The sequence below is a fragment of the Cupressus sempervirens genome, chromosome 7 (genome assembly GCF_028749045.1).
Source record: "Cupressus sempervirens isolate cs-2001-9-10 chromosome 7, ASM2874904v1, whole genome shotgun sequence".
NCBI classification, from domain to species: domain Eukaryota; kingdom Viridiplantae; phylum Streptophyta; class Pinopsida; order Cupressales; family Cupressaceae; genus Cupressus; species Cupressus sempervirens.
The window spans coordinates 901,647,505-901,658,260 of record NC_143124.1 but is presented as its reverse complement, the minus strand read 5'-3'; positions in this window follow the sequence as shown (position 1 = coordinate 901,658,260).

Sequence of the window (10,756 nt, the reverse complement as noted above, 5' to 3'; positions counted from 1 at the left end):
TTGAAAACCTAAAGCCATAGTGAAGATCAATAGAGCGCCACACAATCACTCCCAAAATATGATGGTTGTATGATCAAAGGATATGATCACACCACTAAACTCAAGACACAAAACCAAATGCCGCAAAAAAATGTTTACATTCTTGACATATACACATTTCTTTTAATCTAATATACTCATAGGTTTTTCTACCTAGTTGAGGCCATAACTATGACATGTACATTATGAACCAATCTAGTAGTCCCAATGAGCTTCTTATTTATCTAGCTTTGAAATAGGGATAATTCCCTTCATTAATTTGTTTTGTTTTTTAAGGATTTTTTTTCCCTAATAGCTAGGCTTTTCAACATTTAAGACCTTAGTCTTTTGCATAGGAAAAGACCATAGTCCTAAGAGGGGACCAAACTATGTCTACTAATATGTTTTATATGTATTGTCTAGACATTTTACAACAAACTTCCAGATTCTAGGACTTTAAGTGTGATAAACTTGGAGCCAAATGATCAATTAGGGCATTTGACCATACGAATATCTCACATTGATTAGAATTTTGATATCCTTATTTACCCTTAATTATTTAAAGTATTCTAGATTAAGGGACTTTTGTTTATGCACATAGCTCCATATTATCCAATTTTATTGAGTATAGACCACCCTTTCCAGACAAGAATCCTTATACATATGACATCTCCAATAGAAAAGATTATATATGCTACTATCCTAAAAAAAAAGAACCATGTTGTCCATTGTGAAATCCAATTATTGAGACACTTCTTCCACATGTAGTACCATCCCAAATCCTTCATCATTTCTATATCATTTGTGATTTGAAACATGTTGGAGACAAACATTGTTGAAACATTAGAATTCTCTGTCCTTTGTAATCTCAAACATGTTGGTTACAAACATTGGTAAAATATTGATCCTTCAACAAAATCCAACCACAAAAATCACTTAATGGTATCAAAAATACATCATCCCTAGAAGAAAAAGAACATTATTTATCTTCATGGTGACTTTATCCCCCCAAAATTCAAATAGATGTGAGACCCCATCTACCTTGAATATAAAAGGTGGATTCTTAAAATAAATGTGTATGAGAGAGGGCATGATATAAATAAATGACAAAGGTAGTGAACTCTAGGCACCATATGGTATAATCATTCAACAATCATGTCATCACTTGTGTGATCATAACATCCCACTCTTACATTAATGAATTGAGAACTTTGAATTATTGAGTTATTTTGGGTGAATGCAACTACAAATTTTTCCAAGGCCCTATTAATAGTTAACAATATTTCCAATTATTGAATCTTTCTTGCTATGAACCCCTTAATTAGATAGTAAGTTTATTGCCATGTTATTTTCTTAAGAACAAAATTGATAGAAGAATAAAAAATGAGTCTACAATTCCCTAAGCTTTATAAAAGATCTTGTATATCTTCCAATTTGTCAATTTCTTTTTCCTTATATAACTTATAATTACCATTAAGTCCAACTTATGCATGATTCTACCAATTGTAGGCCTAGGATGATTGTTGGTCTTTGACATGAATTTCTTCGATATTGTCTTTATTAAAGTGCAATTGGATTCCTTTACTATGTAAAATAGTTTTTAGAACTCAAACTTTTCCCTTGAATCACTACTAAAATTCACCTTGGAGATGTCAACCACTAAATAATTCCATCTTTAATAAGATTCCACCCAAGAAGAAGACAATTTTAATTGATAATAGAAGAGTTTATATTTTATGCTTATTTCATAGTAGATATTATGATAGTTACAAATTCTTGATTTTACTTCTTTTATATAAAATAACCAGCCCAAAATAATTTTCTAAAAAATTTGACTATTTTATTAATTATTAAGAATTCTAGTGAGCATCCAACATTACTTATATAAAATGTACCTCTTAAAATAATTAATATATTATTTATAATAAAGATGACTTAATTTCTAGAATGAAAATCAAACAAATAATCACATCAAAGTTTGACAATTCATTTCAATAGAATAAAACGTCACACTATGCATAATAAAGATGACTTAATTTCTAGAAAAAAAATCAAATAAATTATCACATCAAAGTTTGACAATTCATTTCAATAGAATAAAAAGTCACACTTTGCATCCAGGCACAAGAATTAAGAAAAGTGCAGCTACAACATAAGTATTACTAGAAATAAAGGTTTTGAGAGATCCCCATTACAAAGAAGAAGAATATCAGTTGACAGTTATGAAAGGCAAAAAATAATCCTTTTGTTCCCCTTCATCAGCCTACACATGAGTGTCCAAAACAAGGGAACAAGGGAAACTAAACATCACAAACTTCACCTTCCCTTGGTCTTTATCCTACATAAGATAGGTAGATTTATTACTGCCACAAAAGCTATATAACATTGTAACAACACTCCATAACAAATGAACACCCACAAATACACTTTGAAATACATAGTCTCACCATTAAGACAGAATGGTAGTTGGATCTAGAAAGGAAAATGATCAATTTGGACTCTTTACAAAATCTAATACTTTCTCAAAGTAATTTGGATGCCTCTTTTTATGGAATCTCATTTGTGAAGCATCAATGAATTCCATTCCAATTTTCTCCTTTTGAACATGGTTGGATGGGCTTGATCAATTGACCCAATAAGAGGCAGGTTTCCCTGACTTTAACAATGTCTTCAACATCATTTTGGATGTGATGTCACCTGTGATAGTGACTTTATGTAATAATTTATCCACTCTGTAAATCTCAATTCCTTCCAATCTTCTTATCGCTTCTCTTGATTTCTTGTCACAGGGCATGCCCACTCTCAGCTCAACCATCTACCCACATTCAACAATGTCAGTCTATTACTTAAACATGCCCATAACATACTGAATATAGACTTTTACATAGCTTCTTAGTCTCTAAATGAGAACAGAACTAATTGATTTAATGATATTGAATTGTGTTTCTAGATTTGATTGTGTATGCTTGTTAGCATCAATATTTTGGATCACACATCGTAATATTTTTCTCTCTTGTTCTGATGATATATTACAGAGTATCATCTAAAACATTGATGCTAACAAACATATACAATCAAACTTAGAAACAAAATTTGATATTAAAAGTAGATTATAGAAATCTAATATCATTAATTTAATAATCATAACTTAATAGTATCAAGAAAGTAGAGAAAGAATAATACCCCCATTGTAAAGCTAGATAATGTTATCAGCTACTAGAATTTGAGCTTCAATTGAGAGTCGAGATTGTTTAGGAATGCAAATAGTTGTAAAGAGATTGTTCGTTTTCTTGGTGTTCATCAAATGGTATGAGGGTGTTTTATATAAATAGGGAGGGGTCAAGCATCATTATATTCTTTTCTTCTTCCTCACTGTTTGTGAAGGCAAGGGGAAGCTACACAAAGCAAAGATTACTTGGAGTCCATAACGGTTATTATAAATACAATGGAGTTCTTGTGATTTGGCCTGCTTTCACTTTTCTTATTGTAAAATGGTGAAAGAGAAAAGTGTTTTGAACATCTCTAGTCAAACGAATTTGCATTCACTTTCTTTAATCTTTTTCTTTGTGGCTAGATTTCAAGGGTGTCTTCACCAAAAACTAATAGAAATGGCTTAAATTAATTGTTATTACTTTTTAATTACATGATTAAAATATAGCAAGATATTGGATTGTTTTTTAAAGTTTGACATTATATTGATGGACAGCTTTTTTTAATAAACATTTTAAAGAGGGTTACCTTTTATTGTTAGTGGTTTTTCATATTTGAAGAGGGATAATAGTAATTTTGTAAGATATCTAGATTAATTAATGTAACAAGACAATTATAATCACAATCATTTAGATTATAAGAGTTAAAATTAAAGTATAGACATAAATATTAAGATGCATTAGACATAGATATTTAGATGTATGGTATCAATGGTAATGCATGTCATTAACAAGTTACAAGGGAGGAATCTACAATGTGTTTTAATGGCAGTTGGTTCCTTGTATCGATTCAACAACATTTAACAAGTTCAAAGGCATGTCGAGTATAACTAAATGCTTACGTATCTATCTTTACAGTGCATATGTTTATACAATTGTAAAATTTAATAATTCGATGATAAAGTGAATAGGTGATGGTTCTAAAACATCCTAGCTTTTTAAAAATATCCCAACATTTAAAATTTGAATGTTTTGAGCTTAACAGAATGGGTGATGGAAAGTCTAATTTGGTTTAATTTATGCCCGTGATCAAATTTTATTTTTATACATTGGTGATAAACTTGCTATCTTGAATAAGTTTAGGGTCGAGCTATCGTTCATGACTCAAGAGTAAGAACATAATAATTAAGGATTAGATTCAATTACACTAATCAATGAGACTTGAGTTTACACTCTTGTGTAGAAATAAATTATTGAAAATTAAATCATTATAATAGGGACAATGGATCATCCAGCTTCAAAACAAGCATACTAGAGTATGAGATTTGGAAGGCTAATTCAATACAAATGATGAGAACCAACATCCACGCCCTAATCAAATACAACTAGTTAGAAACTCACAATTCAAAAAGAACACATTAGAGAGCCATGAATTCAATGCTTAGATTTGTTTCAATGAAATCCTTCTTATAAAATAGAGAACAAAACAATTTCACTGAGTAAAAACTAAAACATGAACAAAGTAACCCCCAGGCTAATTTCACATATGCTTCATTAATTTCTCATATCATAGGTGATTAAATTTTCTTGATAAGAAACCAACAGTAAATGGGCACACAAGACATATTAGTCATAACAACAAATCAATAGATGCAAAAAAATAAAACTCAAAACCTTGTTGCAAAAAAACAATCCTCATAACCTCAGTCTTAGCAAATTGCACATTTATGTTCAGTCATTCAAAGGACTGGTCCAACTTCTACCACAAATAGGTTCTCTAACTAGTTGTTGATAAGGGACAAGACAAACTTGTGATTGAAGAGGACCCTGATTATAAGATTTATGGAAAGGGAAGAGGCAATTAAGAGTTCAAAGGTACTTGATTCAAATGTGAGAATGTTGGACATAGATCTTTTCAATATTTGGTTGGTTCTAGTAATGAAAAACATAACCTAGTGGAACATGAGGAATAAGCAAAGAAAGATAGACTTGTTGAAGGGGAATGTGCACCTAAGATGAGAGAAACTCTTATGTTAAGGTTAATTTTGTTTAGTAACAGTGAACTAGAGCCTATGCAGAGAAGGTAGTTGTTTCAAACTATTTTTAAATCATGAGGTAAATGTTGCAAAGTGAATGGATGGAGAAAATACTAATAACCTTGTACCAGAAGAAATGGTACAAGAGTTTGGGTTAAGGAGACTCAAACATCCTTGTCCTTATGGAATAAGTTAGTTTCACATGATGATAATATGTGGAAGTGAAAGAACAATGTTGTGTTAATTTTAACATTGGACCATACCAAGATGAGGTATTGTGATGTGATTAACATGACTTCCTATCACGTTTTATTGGGTAGACCTTGGCAGTACAAGGTTGGTGCTATTCATGATTGTCAAATGAATATTTTTTCTATTGTGAAAGATGGAAGATGATTTACTTTACTTCCTTTGAAGGAAGAAGGAATGAAAACTAAGAGCCTAAGTATGATGAGGACATACACCTTAGGAGATCAGACTTCTTTAGATTAGAAGATGATGGATCTATAGTAGGTGGTTGAAAAGGTTATTCACGTGGTACAATCACTGAAGAATTTGATGAGTGAATATGAAGGTCAGTGGATTTGGAGACTGGTGACAACTGAATGGTGGTGTTATAATATATTACAGGTGAAAGGACACCAGGAAAACACAAAAATCTTTTGAGTGGGTTAGAGAACGCAAAAATTTTCAATGATGCCAAAAGTTTAATCAAGTAAAAGAAGATGAAGCAACAATTAGTTACTGGTTTTCTAAGTGACAAAGGTAATAATAATTAGTGTACTGAGATTGAGCAGATGAAAGGTTGTGAAAGCAATGATTGTAACTTATGCATGATTCTACCAACTGTAGGGCTAGGATGATTGTTGGTCTTTGACATGAATTTCTTTGATATTGTCTTTATCAAAGTGCATTGAATTCCTTTGCTATGTAAAATATTTTTTAGGACTCAAAAAATTTCCTTGAATTACTATTAAAATTCACCTTGGAGATGTCAACTAGTGAATAAATCCATCTTTAATAAGACTCCACCCAAGAAAAAGACAGTTCAATCGATAATTCAAGAGTTTCTATTTTATACTTATTTTGAATAGTAGATATTATGATAGTTAATAATTCTTAAGCTCACTTCTTTTATATAAAATCACCAACCAAAAGTAAATATCTTAAAATTTCAATATTTCATCAATCATGAAGAATTCCAGTGACCATCCAATATTACTTCTATAAAATGTACCTCTTACAAAAATAAAAATATGATTTATAATAAAGATTACTTAATTTCTAGAAACAAAATCAAACAATCAATCACATCAAAGTTTGACAATTCATTTCAATAGAAACTCTGCATCTAGGCACAAGAATTAAGAAGTGCACCTACAACATACAAATATTATTAGTCCTTACCTAGAACTAATGTTTTCATTAGATCCCCACCTATTAATTTTTTGAATATTTGAATCTAACATTTTGAAGTATTAAATTAGATTATTTTTTAAATCAGTTTTTGTACAACAATTTTTAAAATCTTATTGGTCAGTGTCAATTTCCCTGGGGTTAAATTGAATTTTTTAACACCATAAATAAGAACAAAATAAAGTGACCAAATAACCATTCATTAATTTAATTTACAGTGCTAACATCAACAAAATTAATAAAGGGAAGAAAATCAAAATGAAAACCGGTGTACGTGGAACCAATGAAATGCAATTTGGCAGTGTTTACCATCCACATTCTTTTCACTTAACGTATCGATTTTAGTTTTCAGTAAAGAAAAATATTTTAAAGGTTTTAAAGAAATGTTTATGCACATATCATTGATAGATGTAAGTCACATTTTACACTAGAAAAAATAAAAGCATTTGATTATTTTTGCCATATTTGATTTGATATAGTATTTTTCAAGCTAGAGAGCAAAACAAATCTTTCCCAAATAAAACTTAAACAAAAAAAACAAAAAAAAATCCAATCAATTCTCAAATTAATTAATACTTATATATATATATATATATATATAATTTATACATAATAAATATTAATTTTTTAAAATATTAATAAATATACTCATTTTTAACATTTTTATATTTTTAAAATTTATGAATGTAAAGTGATTTAAACACATTTTTTTTAGAGGTTCATATTATATGTAATTTATCATTTTTAGCATTGTAATTAATAAATTTAAATGATATTATAAATTTTTAAATATTTCATAAAATTGAATTAAAATTTAGCAATAAATTGTTTAAAGTTTAAAAAGGATACTTTTATTTCAAATTATATTTATTTAGGTCAAGAAAATTATTTTATATTATTTTTAATTTTTTTGGAGAATATTTTAAAAATATATAAAAATAAGAAAATTATAAAGAAAGAAAATTTTCAGTTTTTTTTCTTTAAAATGAAAACTTATTACTAACTGTATTTTTCTATTTGATATGCTTACTTAGAATTTGAAATCTAATTTATCTACTCAATGATCTCAACAAAGTAATCTCAATAAAGTCACCCCTTGCATAAGGTAGGGACTTAAGCTCTCCAAAGCTCTTGTTAGAAAATAAAGGTTACGAGAGATCCCCATTACAAAGAAGAAGAATAACAGTTGACAGTTATGGAAGGCGGAAAAGAATCATTTTATTCCTCTTCATCAACCTACACACGAGTGTCCAAAACAAGGGAAATTAAGCATCACAAACTTCACCTCCCCTTAGTCTTTATTCGAAATGTACCCATCAAAGACCAAAGTAGTGTGTAAGACAATCAGAGGCAAGAAATCATGCTTAAGGGGTTGCCAGAGAAAATATAATGTGGACGCCCAAAATATACGCTCTTGCATGCTAATCACTCATGAATAGAAATAGAATGACCACATATTAGGGTAGAGAATCCATACCTCAAAACAAATAGAATTTTTGTTCGTGTATGCCAACACTATAAATGTCAACAACAACCCTGCAATTGTCTCCAAGAATTTGTTCTAGAAAACCCCAAACCCATTAGTGAACAACAAAGCCCAAACCCATTATCTGGAACCATAAAAAATAATGAATTGTGAAACTTGGAATGAAGAATTTAAGAATTAGTGAGGACTTGATCGCTGACTGTAGAGGCAGATTGCCTAGAGCTAGAGATGTCAAGAGAAAATCACATATGTTTAGCTTGAGATGTTAGGGCTCGTTTGGTTGCAGGAATTGTTGAATGCAACATTCAACTATGCTAAAATAAGCTCACTTTAAGGATTCACACATTTTTTAAACATTTTTTGGAATATCATTTGAGCATGTTTGGTTGAATTAGAAGAGGAGACAAAAGATGCATATTCTATGTTTGGTTGCCAGAGTTGAAATTGGAATTGGAATAAGTTTTTTTTTTAATTTTAATAATTTGAGCATCTGTAATTGCATTAACGAGTCTTTTTGGAGTTGGCCTTGCTTAATGCATTTGACAAAAATTTGTTCAAACTCCCCGACTATGCCTTTGTCATTGCTTGTCTCACCACATTTCAGCAAAAAATAACTTCCCTCAGTCTTCCATCCAACTTGGTTCTTTACACTTTGAATTTAATGCATCTAAATTTATTTTGATGCCATTCGAGTAGAGATGAAGCTTGAGTGAGGTTAATAGGTAGAATTAGAAACATAAAGGTTGAAACAAATAGAAAATGTTATTGTTTTGTATGTCTATATGTTGCAGGATCGATGAATGAATTTGGGCTTAAGAATTTATGGATAGCTTCTTCCATTCTCTATGTTCCTCAGTAAAAGGTATACCACATCCTTTGGCAGCTATGGAGTGAGCCACAATGGATGTGAAGAATGACTGACTGTGATAAACCAAAACACTATTTTTTCCCTCCAATTATTTGATTTATGCAACTGGGGCCACACCTGACAAGATATAAAATTTGATTTTAAAAAATGGAATAGAAATAGGCTATTCCTATTCCACCTTTTAAGTAGGAGGTCCGCTATGCTCATTTTGGGCTACAATTAGATTCCAATTCTACTTTTTCGTGTTTACAACCAAATGTTGAATTCCTGAATTCTAGCAATTGGATTTTCCTATTCCCATCCAATTCCTGCTACCAAATGGGTCCTTAGGATTTTGGGAAATGTTGTTTGCATTTGGATTTCAAAATATTATAAGTTTTTTTTTATCCATTCTCATTAAAGTGGGATTGGAATTGATTTTCCAATTCCATTTATTTAGATGGGAGATTTAAATATTTGTTTTTAGTAGTAAATGGGAATTAACAAATCTCTATTCTAGTTTTATGTTTTAAACACAAACATCAAAAATGTCAATTGAAAGATTTGACAATCCCAATTCTAGTCTAATTCCAACAAACAAACAGACCCTTTAGTGTTATTAAATGTTTATGTCCAAATTAAACAATGAGTACTTCATAGCTTAATTAGAACAAGTTTTTTGTATGAGAAAAGTGTTTATTTTGTGTACTAGTTTCTCTGAAACCTAAAGATATAAGTATGAACTCCTCTATCATGTAAATGTGAAGATTCCTTTCCATTGTCCTCTATCTAGTGTTAGATGAATTATTATATGTTTATGTGAGAAAATAGAAATATGGAGGGGTGTTGAATGTGGAACAAATAGGGATGGGTGGCTTTTAGGAAATGGTGAACTTTTTTCTACCTACCAGCAAAATCTAGTACGCACATGTGATTTTTTATCACCCCGCCACATCTATGTTCAATTTTACATTAGGCATATGTGCATATAGATAGTTTATACGGTTGCCCCGTATCCATTCAATTCTACAGTCTTGAGTTGCTAGGTTCTTCGAGCAAAGTCGGGAAGATCTTTGTGTCAAGAACTCAAGGGAAGCTAAACCCTTCATGGTTGGGTGGAAAAAAGTGCATGGACCACACTCTCATCTTGTGATAGTAGATGGATTCAGATTTGAGGGCTTAGGAGGCATGAGCTTATGGATGGAGTATGACATAATGTCACATCATTCTACTATTTGATTGCGTAATTTGTACTTGGATATATGTATCTTCAAGGATGTACAATGTGTGCCCCAAGTTAACATCACTACGTATGTAACTCTTATATGTGAAACATGATGCAATTTTTATTTTGAAGTTGACATGTAGGTCAACTTCCTTTTGTGATTGATCACATGTTTTATAATAATGTAATGTTATGTGCATGTGTCAACAGTGAACAAAAAATAGTAATTTAATTTTAACTTTTAATCATTTTGACAAGAGATTAAATTGTATGAATTGTTTCCTTCATTTTATTAATAGAAATTTTTTTGGTTGAATTGATCTGTACAGTCAACTTTAGTTTTCAATTTAACATTCCAAAATTTTAGATTTTCGCTTATATGACACATGTTAGAGTAGATGGAGTCTATACAAATAAATTAAAGAATCAGAAAACAGATAAAGATCTAAGGGTTTCATCTCTATGTACTCGACAAGAGGGTTTGCCCCCTCCACATTCCCCATTCCATTCCACCAACATTAGCAAGATCTAATATCAATGTTCATTGATATAACGGGCAGTTTAGGGGGCTCCATGGGA